Source organism: Callospermophilus lateralis, chromosome 18, assembly GCF_048772815.1.
Source record: "Callospermophilus lateralis isolate mCalLat2 chromosome 18, mCalLat2.hap1, whole genome shotgun sequence".
Classification (NCBI taxonomy): domain Eukaryota; kingdom Metazoa; phylum Chordata; class Mammalia; order Rodentia; family Sciuridae; genus Callospermophilus; species Callospermophilus lateralis.
This window is the reverse complement of record NC_135322.1, coordinates 14,783,166-14,801,439: the sequence shown is the minus strand read 5'-3', so window position 1 is coordinate 14,801,439 and position 18,274 is coordinate 14,783,166. Positions and strand designations below refer to the sequence as shown.

The 18,274-nt window shown below is 58.0% G+C and overlaps 1 protein-coding gene across 2 annotated transcripts in view; it reads left to right on the top strand.

Moving 5' to 3' along the window:
* The first annotated feature begins 4,240 nt into the window (after nucleotides 1–4,240).
* Pak4 (p21 (RAC1) activated kinase 4) overlaps nucleotides 4,241–18,274 on the top strand; it is a 36,168-nt gene continuing 22,134 nt past the window's right edge. The window contains exons 1-2 of one of the 2 annotated variants that reach the window (XM_076837742.1): nucleotides 4,241–4,401; nucleotides 7,113–7,287. The gene's annotated coding sequence lies outside the window, so the exon portion shown is untranslated. The remainder of the gene's footprint in view (nucleotides 4,402–7,112; nucleotides 7,288–18,274) is intronic. The other variant, XM_076837741.1, reaches the window with a different exon arrangement.

The following is an 18,274-nucleotide window of genomic DNA, read 5'->3' as shown; positions in this document are numbered from 1 at the left end:
CTGTTAAGTGGCTCTAAAGGTCCCACCCTCTAGACGAATGATGAGCAGTAAATACAGTAATGTGGCAGACGGCTCAGAGAGGGCCTGGCGTAGAGGAAGGAGAGAGCCTGGGAGCAGCAGAGTATCAGATAACAGGGATCTAGATATTCCGCGATCATCAAAAGCCAATGAGAATAAAAATTCTCACAGTAGTACTTACAGGCTGGGCTGGGGCTCAGTGGCGAGCGCTTGCCCAGCACGTGGGAGGCCCTGGGTTCGATTCCCAGCACCACATACAAATAAATGAATAAAATAAAGGTCCATCAACATCTCAAAAGATATTTTAAAAATAGTACTTACCCCTGATGAATATTTTCACATATATACATTTATGCCTAAGTCTGTCTGTCTCTCTCTCTCTCCATATTTGGAATTAAACCCAGAGGCACTTTACCACTAAACTTCATTCTTGGCCCTTTTAATTTATTATTTTATTTCAGGACAGGGTCTTGCTAAGTTGCTGAGGCTGGTCTTGAACTTGTGATCCTCCTGCCTCAGCCTCCCAGGTCGCTGGGATCACAGGCTGCACCACCAAGCTCCGCTGCCTTTCTTTCCCTTTAAGATCAATTCCAGAGTTGGAATTGCTGTATCAAGTGAAGAGTAGGTGACATCGTTGAGTCTCTTGATGGCTATCACCAAGAGGCTGCCTGAGAGGCTTTTAATTTTTTTTTCAAATTTTAAGAGTGCTTCTTATTTTGTATTCTTACCAGCACTGATTATGACATTTAAAAGATTTTTTTTTTTCTCAGCTAAGTACAATAGCTCACGCTTGTAATCTTAGCAACTCAGGAGGCTGAGGCAGGAGGATCGCAAGTTCAAAGCCAGCCTCAGCAATGATGAAGTGCTAAGCAACTCAGTGAGAGCCTGTCTCTAAGTAAGATATTAAAAAACAAACAAACAAAAAAAAACATTAGAGGCCAGCCTCTGTACCTTAGTAAAAAGTCTTGTCTCAAAATACAAAATAAAAAGGGCTGAGATGTAGCTCAGTGGTAAAGTGCCTCAGGGTTCAGTCCCTAGTGTGTGTGTGTATTGTTTTCTCCCAAGATACCTAAAAAAGTCAGTTTAGTATGCATTTCATTCATTGCTTATTCATCAATTCCATTTTTCTCATTTATTGTTTGGATTTTTTTTTGTATTTTTGTTCATATCTTTTGCCTATATTTCTGTTGTATAGACAGCTGTCTTATTGACTTGCAAGTGCTTTCTATATATGAAGGACCTAAAGCCTTGCTTGCTGTCCATACACAGTGATTCACCGTTTTCCTTGATACCTAGAAATCTACCATCTTTATTGTTACGAGTTGGAATGCTCCTCCCCTCTTCACCGTCTCCATCTTCTAAGAGTCACCTCCACAGCACTCTTCCAGGGAGGCTCTGTCGGAGGCTCTTTGGACTCTGATTTTCTTCTTCCGAGGCCTTGAAGTAGGAAGGGGGGTCCTGCCCCACCCTGAGTAAGCTCTTGGGGCAGGTCTGTCACCGGGATTGTCCCAGGGCTCTGATCTCTACCTGGGTCCTCAGCTAAGGTACCAGGGGCTTCCCCTAGCACAGTCTGCAGCCTATTGCCCTGAAACTCGGGCTGGGGCATCAGAGTCAGAGACTGCGCCCGTTTCTCCTCCGATCCCTGTGGCCTGGGAGGATTCCATCCTCGGCCCCTGGTCTTGCTCCTTCTAGAGCAGAGATTCTGTGAGGATTCAAAGGGGCACAACCAGGAGCCTTTCCTGCCGGCGAGGAGCCGCGGAATGCGGAGCGGGACTCACACCAACTTGTAACACGCGCTCAGGCCACGAGGGGGCAGCCGGGGGCAGCCGGTGAGCAGCGCTAGGTCCAGGGTTTGCCCCACGAGGTTGAGGCTGAGCGAGGGAAGAGGTTTCTTTCAGCCTCAGTGGCCTCCTGGACGAGCAGACGTGGGTGTCAGAGCTCGTTGTGCAAATCAAATGGCCGAGCAGGGCGCGGTGGTGCAGCCTGTAAGCCCAGCGACCTGGGAGACTGAGACAGGAGGACCCCAAATTCAAGACCAGCCTCAGCAAGGTCCTAGGCAATTCAGGGAGACCCTTTCTCAAAATAAAAAATAAAAAGGCGGGGCGCTGGGGCTTACACCTGTAAACCCAGCGGCCGGGGAGGCCGAGGAAGAAGGATCGTGAGTTCAAAGCCAGCCTCAGCAAAAGCGAGGTGCTAAGCAACTCTAAATAAAATACCAGGCCCTGTCTCTAAATAGCATACCAAAAAGGGCTGTGGCTCAGTGGTTCAGCGCCCCTGGGTTCAATCCCTTGTGCAAAAAAAAAAAAAAAAAAAAAAAGAAATAATAATAAATAAAAATAAATAAATAAATAAAAATCAAAAGGCTTAGAATTATGACTCCATCAAGAGTCATAATCATAGAAATGCTTGAAACACAGGAAATGTATTAAATTTTCAAAATGGACATGCTAGGATTTGGGAATGTAGCTTGGTGGTACATTCTGGGTTCGATTCCCAGCACAGCAAATAAATATATAAGTGTACATTCCCTCTAACTCAACTGTTCTATTCATGGTAATCAATTCAGAGGAAATAGAGCTGTGCACAAATGTGTAGCTCTTTGGATTTTTTTAGGAAACAGGTTTAAAGTAGCAAAATATGTATTAACAGTATAGATGCTCAACAGAATAGAGTGTTTAAACAAATTAGAGTTCATTGATAGGATGCTTCTTATGCAGCCCTTAAAAATAATCTTCTGAAAAATGTTTGATAACATGGAAAGATACCAGTGATATCTTGTTTTTAAAAGACACAACATTCTTTAGAAATGTATGTCTCTGATCCTATTTATTTATTTTAGTTGTTGATGGACCTTTGTTCATTCATTTCTATGTGGTGCTGAGAATCGAGCCCAGTGCTTCACACGTGCTAGGTAAGTGCTCTACCACGTGAGCCACAACCCCGGCCCTCCTATTTCTTTTTAAAGATAGGAAAATGTAAAGAGAACATACCTCAGCATCCATCATTCAGTCATGGTTTTCAGACATTAATGAACTGCCTACTGTGTGCTAGGCGGTCTGTTGGGGCACAGGAGCTGCATTTAAGTGCATCTCTGAAGAGTGGAGTCACCAGTCGTTCAAAAACTACATCCCCAGCCCTTTTCATTTTATTTTGAGGCAGGGTCTCCCTAAGGGTGGCCTCAAACTTGGGAACCTCCTGCCTCAGCCTCCCAAGTAGCTGGAATCACAGGCTGCACCACCATGCCCAGGCCATTTAACAAATGTTTATTGAGCACTCCCACGTCATCGATGCCAGCGCACTGGTGAACAAGGACAAAAATCCACCATCTCTTGGAGCTGACATTCCATCAGAGGAGACAATTGACAATAGACGCCATCAGCAAGCACTAATAAAGGTTTTGGTAGCATCTGAGAGACGTGTTTGCTGCTTTAGGAGGGGTGGGCTGGAAGGAGCTCAGTGGGAAGGTGACATTTGAGGAAAACCCTGAAGGAGGAGCAGAGGAGCTAAGCCAACACTGGGAAAGAGCATGCTCCAGACGGAAGGGAAAGCCAGCGCAAAGAAAGGCCTGCAGCTGAAAGTGCTCCTGATTTTTTTTTTTTTTTTCCAGGAAGAGTGAGAAGACTGGAGGCTGGTGAGTGAGGTCATAGATGTCCGAGTTTATTCGTTTTTGAAGTTTAAAAGGGTTTTTAAAATTTTCTATTGTTTTATTAATTACTTTAAAAAATTATTTTAAAAAGGAAGACCAAACAGTGTCAGATGACTGTCCTTCAAAACTTATTACCTACTTTTCTGGGATCCTAAGCCAGCTAGTCCCCCTTTAACCTGTTTCTTATCTGTAAAATGAGTAATAAAAATAAAACTGGCTGCGTTCAGTGTCCGGCTAATCCCAGTAAAGCATTTGCCGCACCTCGTGCTTAAGAACTGTTCCTGGCGATTATTAACCCATTGCTGTCATCCGTCCCCTAATTCCTTCAGGGAGAAGGTGGGAGCGCGTGCGACAGGAAGACAGTCATTTCCCCTTTAAAAGAAACTGGGGTGGGCCGGGAGTGGGCTTCTCCGCACCTTTTCCAAATTCTCCAATCCCCGTCTGGCATTTTCTGCCCGAAAGTCTCCGATTGGACCATCTCCACCAATTAGAAGCTGGAGCGGGCGCAGCCCCGCGCTCAGCTCCGCCCCTACGCCGGCCCTGCCCTCTGCCCGGCCAGCGCCGTTGCTATGGGGACTGGTGGGCGGCGAGGGGGAAAGCCCCGGATGTTCGTTGGGGATTCAACATGGCGGCGGTAGTAGTCGCGGTGGCGGCGGCGCAAGAGAGCTGAAGGCGGCGTAAGGGCGCGGAGTTCCGGGCCGAGCAGCCAGGCCGCCAGCGACGGTGGCGCCGAGCCGGTAGGCTAGGCGGTCTGGGCAGGGATGGGGGGGTAGGCCGGGCGCTGGCGGTGGAAGAGCTTTTAAGTAGGAGGGGGCGGGGCCGCCGGTGTCAAAGTTCACAAGTGGAGGGAAGGGTCGCGTTGAGAGGGTCGGGGGTCAGCGCTGAGGGGAGGGGGGTGTGGAGGAGATCCGAGGTCCAGCTCTGGGGGGCGTGGCGAAGGGCAGGGCAAAGTTTGAAATTTGAAGTGGGGGCGCGGAACGAGTCCCCCAAAAGTGTGTGGGGGGTCAGAGTTACTAATTTGAGGGGAGGGTGCGCCTACATGGGTCAGAGGTCACAACTACGGGGACGTTGGGTTGCAGATCTAAAGGCCACAACTAACAGGACAGATGAATGAGTTTTAGGTTTGGGGGTCTTTTAGGGGATCAAAGGGGGCGTGGCTAGAGAGTACAAAGGTCAAAATCTGACAGGGGGGCTGAGGGTTCAGAGGGTCTAAAACTAAAACTCAGGGGACATACTGCTGGAGCAAAGTGGCAGGGACATCCAGAAGAGAGGTCAAAAGTGCGTCCTGGTGGTGGGAGTCGGGGAACCCCTCCCACAGATGATGACGGTAATTGCAAACACTGGGAAGGCGCTGGTCTCCTGCTAGATCTCTTCCCCTGCTTCACTGTGTCCCCATCTAGCCCCCCACAGCCCCGTGGGGTCTTGGCCTGTTGTTAAGAACCTTAGTGACTTGCCCAAGGTCAGCTAGTAAGTTGTGCCGTGGAGAGTCCACCTCTGGATCTGTCTCAGAGCCCTGTGTTTCTGCCTTTCCAAGAATCGCAGTGTTGGTTAACGTTTAATGAGGGCTCACCCCGGCCGAGTGCCTGTTCCTGGTTTTGTTCCATGGCTGTCACAATCAGAGCACTGAGTTCTGGAGATAAACCCACTTTACAGGCAGAAAAAGAGAGGCTCAGAAAGCCGCCGAGGACAGGGGCAGATTCAGAGTCGGGTCAGAATGCTCCCAGAGCTCCTGCCTCTAGCTTCCACACTGACCATTCCCCGTGGGTCTGTGTCTGGAAGCAGCAGGTTGGGCAGGGCTGGGCCACTCCCTGGGCAAGAACAGAGTGTCTGTTTGGTCTCCTTGGAAGGGTGTGATCTGGGCGGGGTTCCCGTGGGCCTGTTGGAATGGGATGTTGGTGGGTGGCCCAAAGTTCAGGGAGACTGATGGGCTCAAGGCTGGGAGGGACCCTGGGGGACCCTGTGAAAGCCTGATGTTGTGTGTTCTTGGCCCCCAGGCCCTCCCTGGGTCCTCCGTGGCTCCCACCTCCTTTCTTGCCACTGTTCCCCCAGCTCCCAAACTCTCCAGCCTCAGGCATAGGCCTCTTCGCAGGCTCTGACCTCCCTGTTCCCTTTGGCTGGACTTTTCCCACCCGCCTGCACTGGACCACCGTCCCCTGCAGCCTCTCCCTCTGCGGCTTCCCAGCCTGCTGCCGGCCGCACCTGTTTACTAGGGTGCACTTGGAGTTTGCCTCTGTTAGAAGTGGGTGTTCCCAAGCGCTGCCTGGCTTTGGGGAATGCCCTGGGGGGGCGGGTGATTGCTGGGTGCTGGGACTGCAGCAGAGGACAGGACCCACAGAGCCCCCAACCTCAGGGTCTCCGTGGGAGCAGACTAGAACCAGACGCCCACCTGTGACACATGGTGACATCTCTGCCAACAGTGATGAGGGCTGGAGCGTGTCCATACCCTGGGCCTGGCCTGAGACCTTTGTCCCTGGGAAAGTCCCTTGAGGAAGCTCTGAAGGTTAGGTAGCCGGGAAGGAGCGCCGGGCACTGGCTGCAGCGGAGGCCATGTGTGGGGTTGGGGAGACCCCGAGGCTCAGCCGGGGAGGGGCGGAGGGGCCAGGAGAGGGGCCAGGAGTTTCCTCCCCTGTGACACAGGCACAGTGCTGGGCTGCCTCGTGGAAGTGCTCCGGGGACGCAGAGCGCCTGTCCCGGCCTGGATCAGGGAGGCCTGGCATCAGGGGGGCCTGGCATCAGGGGGCACGTCAGCACTAGGCTTGCTGCTGCCACTGCCACCAAGAAGGGCCTCGCTCCACCTGCCCCTGGCTCGCTCTGCGGCCGCCCCTCCCCCACGGGCCCTGGCATGGTTGGGAGCAGGCAGGCCGCCAGCAGCGCTCTGAGGCACCCAGCTCAAGCCCTGCGGTGCCAGCTTGGCACAGTGAGGGGAAGGCTCGGTCGTCGGAGACCCACACTTTCAGGTTCCTGGCTCGTCACCTGCCAGCCTGGGACCTTGGGCAAGTGGTTTCGTATTAGCTAATTTTTAACCTTGTGGTAGATTTTAGGCTGAAAATGTGGGGACGAGTTGTAGGGGTGCGCAGGAAGGTCAGAAGGGAACTCTCCCAGGTCCCAGGGAGCCAGCCGTGCTAGATGACGTGGAAGCCACCTCTCACTGCAGCCTGCCTTCCCGGGCCCTAGGGCAGGGGGAGCTTCCCTGCCCAGCGCAGGCACACTCGTCCCACTAAGCCTAGGAATGGTGTCCCCGTCACATGTCCCCATGCCTTGTGCTTTTCATGTTCCATTTTAGACTTGGGGCGTTGCTCTGGCGGCTGGGCCTGGCCTGGGGCAGCGTCCATTTTTCCTGCCGTTGAGGGTTTTGTGATTGGGTCCCAGGAGTTATCCATTTGCACTCTCGGTGGCCCTCCTGCTGGCTTCCGCCGGAGCTGTAACAGTGTTGCCGTGAACATTCTAGACAGTTTGCTGTGTACCCGGTGGAGTCTGGCGGAGTCTGGCGGAGTCGCCTTGCAGTGGCAGTGCTGCCTGGGGCCAGGCCTCCTGAGGGGATTCCGTGCACCTCCTGACAGCTCCCAGCTGACCTCGTGCCACAGTCTGCAGCCACGCGACAGCAGGCTGTGGGGAACCCACCGGTAAGCCCGTTGGGAACGTTGGAGAGATGACTCATGGCACTGCCTTAGCTGGGGCCGGACACCAAGGAGTCCCACATCAGAGGCGGAGGCAGGCTGGGAGGGCTTTGACCCCTACCCCCAGGGCAGGCAGGATGCTGACCCAGCTTTGATTCAGTTCTCCTTGGAGGGCAGTGAGGGGCTGGGCTGACCTGAACCTGCTCCAGGGGCGGGAGCAGGGAGTAAAGGTGGGAGGGGGTGGCACAGCCTCACTGCACTCTCGCATGTGACCAGCACAGACAGCCGCTGACAGACCTGCTGACTCCAGACAGTGACAGCCCAGAGTCAGGACTGTGGGGAGGAGCCTCAGGCAGAGGGCTCAGGGCCTGGGTAGGGCGGTACCTGACCCTGCCTGGGAATTCCGCAAGGGCTTTCTAGAGAAAGAGACCAGAAAGGTTGATGAGAAACAGTGATCCGGGCCAGAAAGGAGGTAGAAAGAAAGAAAACAGACAGTGGGTATGGAAGGTGCAAAGGCCCTGAGGCCAGAGTGCGAAAGCCCATTACATCAGCTGAGTGGGGATGCGGTGCTGAGCGGGGATGCGGTGGAGGAGAAAGGGGGTGTGGCGGACAAGCAGGCCTGGCGGGGTTCGCCTGTGTGAGGGGAAGTCATTTAAGGGCTTTAACACAACATCTGGTTTCCCTTTATAAAGACTGTTCAGGCCGCTCTGGGAGGGAGGGACCCAGAGTGCCAGGGAAAGGGGGGGTGCTGCTGTCCTAGTCCACGCAGGAGAAGAGGGTGGGTTGGTGAAGGTGACTGTAATGCGGGCTTGTCCCCTGTGCTGGCCGAGTCTGAGTTCTGACCCGCATTAATCCGTGATCGTCCTGGCACTCTGTGAGACAGTACACTACTGTCCCACTTTAGGGATGAGAACACAGAGATCCAGCCAGGGTGTGACTTGCCTCCGGATATGGCAGGATATGGCAGGCAAGGCAGAGGCGGGACTGCACCCCAGGCTTAGGGCTCCAGAGTCGCTGCTCACTGTGGCCCCCCGGCCCCTTCCTGTCCCCTTGCTTCTTACCCAGGCTCCCTTTTAGACAGAAGCCCCGGGGACCCTCTGGACGCGGAGTCCCTCCTTCCTCAGGCCCCGTCCAGCTCCCCTCCATGTGTGCCGCACCCTCCTGCGGCTCGTGGCAGCTGGACTTCCTGGCCAGACGCCGTGGGGGTGTCCCCGCAGCTGTTTCTTCCATCTCCAGAGCCGGCGGTTAAGGTGCTGCCAGCAGGAAGCCGTCCCCTTCCAAGTGGCGGCCAGGGAACCGGGACCCTTCCCGTCCCAGCCGTCATCCGGGGCCAGGACTTATTGTCTGCTAGACACATTGACCTCAGGAAGGTCAGAGGGAACTCTCCAGGTCCCAGGGGAGCCAGCTGTGCCAGATGGCACAGAAGCCACCTCTCCCTGCAGCCGTCTCCTGGGCCCCGTCCCTGGTAGTGGCCTGCCTTCCCGGGCCCTGGGGGCAGCAGGAGCTTCCCTGCCCAGCGCACAGCTGCCCCCAGGGCGGGTGTCCCCTCAGGGCCGAGGAGGGGCTGAGGCCACTCGCCTGTGAGTGGGTCACAGGCTTGGGTCCAGGCTTGGCGCAGACCTGGGCGAGCCCTTGGTGAGCCTTGAGCTTGATGGCTTTCCCCGCTGCTGTTTCCTGTCTGCTGTCCTGTGGGCTCCCGGGTCCTTAGCAGCTGTGGTCACCTGGCTCCTGTTCTTGGCTCCGCACGGGCACGTGCTTCCTGAGCGTCACCACCAGGGCTCTGCTCGGCGACCCTGAGGACCAGGTGCTCCTGGCCCCATTTCGTTCCTGCTGTGCTTCGTTTTCAGGAGGCAGGTTTTGTCGGTGTGCCTGGGTCACCTAGCCCCCGAAACGTGCTGAAAGCCCTGCACAGCCAGCAGGTGGCCGCCACCGGGCCAACGCCTCCCTCTGGCTGCGGTCCCTTCCCAGAGACAGGGTGCCCGCGGTTTCCCTCCTCTTGCCATGTCTGTTCCTGGGAGGACCCCCGCCACCGCCACCGCCACCGATTTTACCCAGAGGTCACAGGAGGCTGGGTCTGTCCTGCCCTGTCAGAACGGCTGGCGCCTCCAGTGCCCGGCGGCTCGTGTGTGCCCCGCTGACCCCCTTCTGGGCAGGCCATGCCCGTTTCCCTGCGTGTAATCGTGGCTGTGGACAACTTCTAGAAGTGGGCTTGAGATTCGTCCCTTCAGCTCTACCAGTATGTCCCACCCTGCAGACAGGTGGTGCCAATCACACTCCCACCCTGGTGTGTGGCAGCTCTACACCTTGGCTGCCTTGGACGGTAACACCTTTGACCTTTGCCACTTTGATGGGTGACGAACGGTCCTCATCATCTTTCTCATTTTAATAGAGTGGAGTGGAGTGTGGGTGTGTCAGAAGCCGTGGGAGTGTCCTTTTCTGAGTTGTCTGAACCTGATCATTTTCCTCTTCCTGAGAAGGGGAAGCAGGCCTAGGCCCCACCCCAGGCAGGTGACAGATCCGGCCTCCCCCCCAGCCCCACCCTGGAGCTCTCACCTGCCTGGCGTGGAGCGGGAGGGGTGGGCTCGCTACTTACTGGCTGAGTGTGCGGCGCAGTCACTGCCCCTGTCTCTGGCTGTGTCCTTGTCTGTAAAATGGGGATGTCATGGCGCGTCCCAGGAGGGTTGTTTTGAGGATATAAATGCACATTCAGCAGGTGAGATACTAAGTGCCAAGGACCGTGGCTGCTGAGTTCAGTAGTCGTGACAGTACCTGGCCCACGCCATTAACAGGCGCCATCTAAGTGCCTTCTGCAAACTAACTTAATGGGCCTGTCCCTCCCATCAGCGCCAAGACATGGTGTCATTATTATCTCCCTTTAATAGGGGAGGGATGCTAAGCATGGTGGCACACGCCTGCAGTCCCGGGTACTTGCGAGGCTGAGGCAGAGGGTCACGAGTTTAAGGCCAGCCCAGGGAGACCCCCATCTCAAAATAAGCTTTAAAAAGGAAGCCAGGCTGGGTGGCGCATGCCTGCAGGCCCAGCGACTCAGGAGGCTGAGGCAGAGGCACCACAAGTTCAAAGCCAGCCTCAGCAACTTAATGAAGCCTTAAGCAATTCGGGGAGACCCTGTCTCAAAATAAAAGATAAAAAAGAGCTGGGGGTATGGGTCAGTGGTTAAGCACCCCTGAGTTCAACCCCTGGTACCAAAAAAAGAAAAGGTAGGGCTGGGGTTGTAGTTCAGGGGTCCAGTGCTTGCCTAGCATGCTGGGTTCAGGCCCCAGTGCTGGGGAAAATGGGGGAGGAAATTGGGACCTGGGTCACGGAGCAAGCAGGACTGGGACTACCTCCTACCCTGGGACCCCTCCTGCTGCTGCTCGTCCCTCCTTCCCACAGCCCCTTCTAGGATGTTCCCATTCCAGGCAGGCTGCGGGGGAGCTTTGAGGGGACACTGTGGTGGGGGGACATGGCAAAGTCCTCTCACTGCGAGCCTCGCTCCCTCCCTCCCCCAGGTGCTGGCCGGAAACTCCTGATAAGGCAGCGTTGTGTGAAGCTTCGAGCTTGTTCCCAGTCTGGTTTCACCCCTCCCCCGTGACAGAAAGTGGCTTGTCATTCTGGACTGAGGGAGATGCTAGGGACTCCCCACTAGCCCTGTGACCCCACCAGTGGCCATGGTCGGGCATCGGAGAAAGAAGGACACTGCAGCCACCGGCTCCTCGGAATAGTCTCCCCGCAAGTGAGGAGCCCCTGCAGGGCCTTGAGCGAGGGGCCAGTCCCTTCCTGGTGCCCACGGGGCCTCCTCAGGCCTGGCCACCCTCCCCCAAGGCTCCCACAGCAGCCGCCAGCCCCTACTCTCCAAGGACCTTTACTAACGACAAGTGTGTGTGCTGCAGAGGGGCATGATGTGCGTGCCAGTTAGCAGAGTGTCACAGGTGGACAGACCTTCATCCCCTCCTGGCCCCAATCTCCATTTGTTCCTGATGGCCAGCGGGGCCTTGCTTTTCCAGAGAGCGTGTACACGGGCTGTGCTGTTTCCGGCCGCGGAGCGCCGCCCCCGCTGGCCGTGTGCCTGTCCCTTCCTTCACCCCTTCTTGTGTCTGTTTCTCTCTCTTGGTGGCCTCCCTGTCCCTTGCTGCACATGCATTTCAGGAGCATGACCGGGAGTGCGCTGTTGGCACAGAGAGCCTGGTGTCGCCACGATGTGTGTCCCCTGCAGGGTGGGGGTGACAGCGTGGTCCCTGCGCAGCCCCACACTGGAGACTGTCAGTTTTCAGTTGCCACTGGGACAGGTTTATTCTTCTTTCCTGCCAAAGTAGCACTTGGTTCTCGTCGGGTGGGTCCCCCTGTTCCTGCCCGCCTGTGCCTGGCACTCCGACTCGCGCTCCTTCTTGCGGAGGAGTCAAGCGTGGATCCCTGATAAGCCTGCACTGCGGCCGGGGACCCGGGGGTGAACCCCAACGTCAGCAGCCTGCACAGAGCCCTCCAGCAGGGGTACAGGCCTGGATCAAAGAGTGACACCAGGACAGGGCAAGCCCCCATCTTGCCCCCTTTACCCCCTGCTGGGCCCAAGCCTGGTCTTGTCCCCAGCCCTTCCTCTCCTCATCCCGAATGGCAGCACCTGTCCCTCCCTCAGGCCACGTCACCGCCCGACCCTCCCCAGGGCCTCCTGGCTCTTCCCTGCTACCCTTACAGCCTGTCACATCACACCTGACCCGGACGGGGACCCTCCTGTGACTCTCTCTGCCAGGGGAAGAGCCTTCAAGGCCCAGGGCCCTGGCCCGGCCTTCCCGCCTGCCGCGCCCTCCGCCCTCTGCCATTCCTGGACATTCCAGGTCTGGTCTCGCCCCAGGGTCTCTGTTTCTTCTGTTCCCTCTGCTGACAGCGCTGTCCCTCTGTCCATTCAGTCACCCTCAGAGACCCCTGCCCACAGGGTCCGCGGTGGCACATCCCACACCTACGTCTTTCTTTGGCCGCCCCCGGCTTGACCTTCGCCCTGGTGCTCGTCACCGTTACTTAGGCTACGTGGTGATGGGGTCTGTTGGGTTAGGGTGCACCCCTGCCCCTGCGAGAACTTGGCGCACATTATTGGGGGTGGGCGTGGAAGGACGCGCCCTCCCTGTGTCCCATATTTTGTTCCCATGGTTGGTGGGCAGTGGTCTCAATAAATGCTGGTGTGCTGGCGCAGGCACATGCCTGTAATCCCGGCTACTCAGAGGCTGAGGTGGGAGGATCACAATTACAAGGCCAGCCTCAGCAATTAAATAAGACCCTGTGATGTGGCTGTGAGTAGGGTGCTGGGTTCAGTCTCCAGCACCAGAAAAAATAAATCAATAAACAAATGTGGGGGGCTCGCCCTGGCTGAGCTGTGATGATTGAGGGTTGTCACAGTGTCTAATGGGACCTGCTGTGGGCGGGAGCGCAGCAGCTTTCCTGAGTAGGAAGTGTCACTCCAAGAATGACCTGGCCTATCTAGGGGAGGAGGGGTTGTGGGCACGGGAGGCTGAGGCACAGCCCGCGGGCCCCCCCCCCCCACGAGATCACAGGGCCCTCTGAAGAATGGGGCTGCCCAGGTTCCCATTCCGAAGCCCTCGGGCTGCGCGCCTCAGGCCTTCCTGCCCAGCGCAGGCCTTTCTCAACTCGTGCGCTTCACACCCTCGCCTGGCGTGTCCACCTAGATGCGATTGTCTAGTTTTAAACACGTGCTGGCCTGCTGTGACCTCCAAGAGGACACAGTGGTCGATAAACAGACCCGGCTGCCACCCCTGGAGCCTGTCTCCTCACCTCAGCCGCCCGGGGCAGCCCTGCTCGGAGGCAAAGAAGGCCTGACATGACCTTGAGCCTGGGGAGTCCTTTTTCTGGACACAGGATCCTCGTTAGACTGATTACAGGGCAGGGTGAGCCCCGCGAGGTTTGCGCAGCCCGTCCTTCCTGGAACCCCGAGGTGGCCACACCCACCTGACCCATTTCACAGACGGTGGCCAGTCCTTGGCGCGTTGCGGGCTGGCACTGAGCCGAGCGGATCCGCAGCGGCTCCTCTCCTGGGGACCGCGGGTGGAGCCACTCCCAAGCTCTGGCCTTGGCCAAAGCCTGACCAGGCCACTGCCCGCGTCCCACCGGCTGGCCGTCCTTTCTTCTTGATTTCTATTTCTTCAAGTTGAACCCCGACTCCTTGAGTGCCTCCCGCGGGTGCTGTGCGGCTTCCCCAGTTGGGGCTTGTCTTCCCCTGAGGCCGAGTCCTGCCGTGAATAACCGGGCTCCCTGTGGGGTCGCTCTGCCGCCATCTCCCTACGGCTGGGCTCTGCATTCCTGCTCCTCACACGTGGCCGTGGCGCTGCTGTGTGTAGGTGTGGGGGCGGCCGGGACCCACGTCCCAGCACCAGGCATTTAAAACAGGCTGCCCACCCCGCCCTGGTGGCGGCTCTCCTCCTGTGCGCAGCCATCGGGGGCTCTCCCCTGGTGCAGGCCATCGCGCACCGCGCTGTCCTCGCTGTCCTCCTGTCCCCGAGTCTTGGCTGCGGTGAGAGGACCCACCCTCCCACTCGCTCTCCTCGGGAGCGTCCTGCTTCATGCTTTCATTTAACTACCAGCGCAGCAGCTTGTCAGTGCATGCCCCCCACCCGCCATGCGAACTGGTCCACGAACTCGGTGTGCCTTGGTCATCTCCCCAGGTCTCTCGCAGAGTGTCACCCTGCCCACACGGGCCTTGCCCGCTTCCTGGTCTGTCACCGTGGCAGGAGGTCTCTACCCTCCCGGGCACCAGGCAAGTCTGGCCGCAGGCTTGGCTTTGTGGGGGAGGATCTCTGGCATGGCGGGGCCACCCCTCATTCCCGGCCTCTTCCCGACACCACCTCTGAGCCCTGGCAGAGGGTGGCAGGGCGCCCAGAGGGGAGGCTGTAATTTTCCTGAATGATTTCAAGGCTAATGAAAGGGTTTCCTGACTAATCAGCTTACAGTTTAATTATCAGGGAGCAGGATGCGGGGAGCAGCTGTGCTGGGGTCTCCCCGCCACGTGGCGGGAAGGAGGTGGGGCCCAGCCTTACCCATGGGGGGGCAACAGCTGGGCCCACCCAGCTCCCTCCAGCAGGTAAGCAGGGTGGCTGTCCCTGAGGGTCTGGGGTGCAGGACAGCAGGTGCTGGGGGGAGAGCAGCCCCTCCCCCTCTGCCGGAGGAGCTGCAGCCCCTGGCCAGGCCCCTCATGGCCTCACTTCACTTACTTTTTGGCACCTCTGGAGGCCCTGCCCAGCTGGGGGCCAGCTCTGATTACAGTTGTTCTGTCCCTCCTCATCCTGCCCACACTGATGAGTGCACTGGAGGGGCGGCCAGGCGGGGCGCTGTGGCTGGGAGCCCAGAGGAGCCAGGGCCCTGGGGTGGAGCTGAGGCGAGGGCTGGGAGTGAGGAGCAGGCCTGGACAGTGGTGCTGGGGCTCCCTGGGAAGGCAGTGGCTGGGCCCGGGATGGGGTGGGTCCTGGGGATGGCCGTGCCAGGCTGGCTTCATTCCTTGCATTCCTCAGCAGGCCCCAGACTCTGGTGGCCCTGGTGGGGGAGGGTGGGCCAGCCCCTGGACACTGCCCTGCGCTGCGCTGCCCTGCCCCCTCCCCTGGCCTCCCCAGGCCTCACTTTACACCCTCGCCCCCTGGGGAGCAGTGAGTGCTGCGGCCCAGGCTCTGGCTATGGGCACCTGAGTTACGGGAGTGACAGCAGACCCAAGTGACTAAGTGATGACACAGTGGGAAGTAGGGCTGGTGTCCCCATGCTCTGGCAGGGGTGGCCTGCCAAAGCTCGGGGGTGGGGGGGGGGCTTCTGTGCTGCCTTGTCTGCCTTGGCTGCCCTGGGTTCCCGTCCGGGGCTGTCCAGCAGTCCAGGCAGCGGTGCCCAGTCCCTGCTTCTCAGCCTCTTGTCCCTCCCCAGCCCCTGCGGCTCTGCTTCCTCCCCCCTGGCAGAAGGGCCCAGCTCTGTGTTTTGCAGTGGGATCCTGCTGAGGCCAGAGGCCTGCTGAGCATCTGGTGGGAAGGGTGCTGAGGCGCTGGGCGGCCCCCCTGCCCCTGGGGTCTGGAGGAGGAGCTGGGGGCCACGTCTGACCCATGGTGGGGCTGGTGCTGGGGCCGAGTTGCAGCCTGGCAGGAAGGACACCAGACCCCTCTGTGAACCCAGAATCTGGCCATCCACTGCCCGTTTTCACACGCAGCCCTCGGGAGGACTGCCTGTCGGCCCCTCGCTGGCCACCAGCACAGGCGGGTGCTGCAGAGCCCCTGTGGCATCGCAGAGAACCTTAGTTATTTCATGGAGACGGGGAGTGATGGCCAGTGCTCCCGTGTGCCCCTGCCTGTTGGGGGCCGCTGGCCGCCTCTCCCCCAGTGCAGCTCCAACACAGCCTCCTCTGTGCCTCAGGGAGCCCCTGAGCCTCAGATGTCCCATCTGACTCTTTCCTACTCCCCAGAGTTCCTGCTAGAGGATTGCACGAGTCGGCTGTGCACAGGTGCCACGCAGAGCTGCTGCTCCGTGTCACAGTGGTCCCTGTGACCCTTACTCCTGTTGCAGTCGTTAGAGAGGCAAGGGTGCAAGATCTCAGGGTGAGCGATCCAGGACTCGCCACTCTGCAATTAGGTCACTTCTCCTTTTAAAAAATGTGTGGCTCCTCTGCGCCGTGGAAATGCTCACACAGTCAGGAGAATGGCCTCCTGCCCTCTCCAGGTCCCCGGTACCAGCTTTAGCAGGTTCCAGTCGTGACCAGGCTTTCCCGGCTGTACCTACAACCCCTACCTCCCGATATTTCAAAACAGTTTCCAAAGATCGTGCACTTTACCCAGGAACGCTTCAGACTTAGTTATAATTTAAAAAAAAATTTTTTAGTTGTAGTTGGACGCACACCTTCATTTAATTTATTTTTGTGTGGTGCTGAGGATCGAGCCCAGGGCCTCGCACGTGCTAGGCGAGCGCTCTGCCGCCGAGCCCCAGCCCCTCAGACTTATTCATAAACACAAATTCCCTCTTGTCCTCACGTCTCCCAGTTGTTTTCAAGTCATTTTCCTTCTGTTGCCTGTCGGTCCAGAGTCTGCCCTTGGCCTTGGTTGAAAGGCTCCGCCTTCCACCCCACGTGTCCTGTGGTTTTCCCCAGTCTGCACCCAGCCAGGCCTCGTCCCCAGGTGCATCTCCTGGGCTACCTATAGCTGGGAGCAGGTCCAGAGGCTCAGCCTGAGGGGAGCACCTTCCAGGGGTGGCAGAGTGTGAACCTGGGGGACACTTAATGTCCGCGTGGCTTCCCAGTTAACTTTGAAAATTAAGATTGCTAAGTGGAAAAAGACGAGTGGATTAAAGCAGACCTTTCAAAGCTCTCCTCACGAGGTGGGTGCCGGACACAGCAGGAGCAAGGCGGGGGACCCAAAGGATGGAGGCCGGCAACTCCCCTGGGCCGGTGTGTGACGGCTCCAGCTTCAGGTTGACCCCTGGGACCCGTAATTGACTCATGGTGCGCGGCTTTGGGGTCCCATTCTGCTAAAGGCGCAGGCCCTGCTCTGGCCCTGCCTGCCGTGCCACCCCGGGCAGCTTTCCCAGCCTCTCCGCCTCTTCTTCCTCGTCAACAGGGTGGTGACCATGTCCTTTGGAGGACCAGTGCTCCAGAGCCGCTGTTCCTCTTGGGCAGGACCTTGGGCCTCAGCTGCCCACCGCCCTCAGGCTCTGGCTCCTAGCCCGCCCAGCCCCCCCCAGTGTCCTCTCCCGACCCCCCAGGACTCCCTCATTCTTTCTGATCTTTGCTGACGTGCCACCACGTCAGGAGCCTTCCCAGATTTGTCCTCTTGTACAGCACTTTGTCACTCTATCCTTTTTCCCACTTATTTACCAGAACATCAGCCCGGGAGGGCGGGGACTCTATCTTATTCACTGCTGTGGGTGGCCCCAGTGCCTAGAGGAGTGGCTGTCCCCACGAGCGCATGATGCAGAGCCCTGACTGCAGATGAATGGGGTGGTCAGGTCAGAGCTGCTCTGCTCTGTCCCGTGCGACCGGGGTCGGCGCCTTCTCTCTGAACCTCACTGTTCTCTGCCCGTCTTGCTTGGCGCTGCTGCTGCCCTGGTTCTGTGCGTAATGCTTTGTGGGGGCCTCATTGCTGTCCCCTGTCGCCAGCACAGGGCACAGATGAACCAGTCAGGGGCTGTCCTTGCCATGGGATGCTTCACCTGATCTTAAGTAATATTAACTGCTTCCAGCTTCCGTACCGGCTGTGGTGCCCAGGGCTGACCAGGACTGGGACGCCTTGGGCTGTTTGGTGGCTAGAAAGGCATCCTGGGCTGGGACTGTGATTCCAGAAGGCCTGGAGAGTGGCAGGTGTGGAAAGGCCTGGGTGTTCAGGATCGAGGGCTGTCGGCTTCCAGACCCGCCTTCCTTGCTGGAAGCGGACCAAGAACTGCAAGGGTCAAGGGCACTGCTGTGCCTGTGGTAGCACCTGCAAGCTGGGGTGGGGGGTGGGAGGGGACCGGACCCAGACTGTCTGCAGGCCACGCAGACGCAGAAGGCACGCCCGGGGTCCGGCCATGCTGCCTCGTGCCCTGCGTGGTGGGAGTCTAGCCCACGCGTGGGAGCTCCACATGCGGTTTCCTGACTAGTGATGCCTTGTGGCTGCCCCAGATGGAGGGTGTAGGCACTGTGGCCCCAGGACCCGCCTATCGCTCCACCAGGTCCTTTTCCTTCTTTCTTCTTGTTGTCTGTTTGTTGTGAAGGACTTTGGATGTCCCCGGGAGAGCAGAGAGTTACCTTGCTGATGTCCCTCTGGCCCACCACCCAGCTTAGACGAGCCTGCTGGCATGGTTGAGCCCGCAGCGGCTGCCCGTGTGCCCAGCGCCCTGCGCCCTGCCTGCCTGAGCCACAGGCCTGGCGCTATAGGTCTGTGGGGTGGTGGCGTGTGGCAGGCGTCCGCGGCGTTTTGCTCTCAGGGTTCCTCTGGGCACACGAGGGAAGCCCTGTGCTGTCAGAGCCTCTCCTTGGCGGGTCAGAGGTCCCTTC